Source organism: Cariama cristata, unplaced genomic scaffold (genome assembly GCF_000690535.1).
Source record: "Cariama cristata isolate BGI_N322 unplaced genomic scaffold, ASM69053v1 scaffold15209, whole genome shotgun sequence".
Lineage (NCBI taxonomy): Eukaryota > Metazoa > Chordata > Aves > Cariamiformes > Cariamidae > Cariama > Cariama cristata.
The window spans coordinates 1-234 of NW_009634149.1; positions in this window are offsets into that span (position 1 = coordinate 1).

Genomic DNA, 234 nt, shown 5'->3' on the forward strand with positions numbered 1-234 from the left:
CACGGACCCTGCGGAGCCCGCCGCCCTTCTCGGGGCTTTCCCCGGTCCATCGCCCGGCCCCTGCTCACATTCTCGCCCGGTGACTGCTCCACTCCTCCCTTGGCTCACACGGGCCTCTCCACGGTCACGCGGGGCGGTGGGAGGACATAAAAAAGGACTAAATATAATAAAGGGCACGCCCACAGGTCAAAAAGACCCTTCCCCGGAGCATGCGTAGTTCCATGAATGAATATG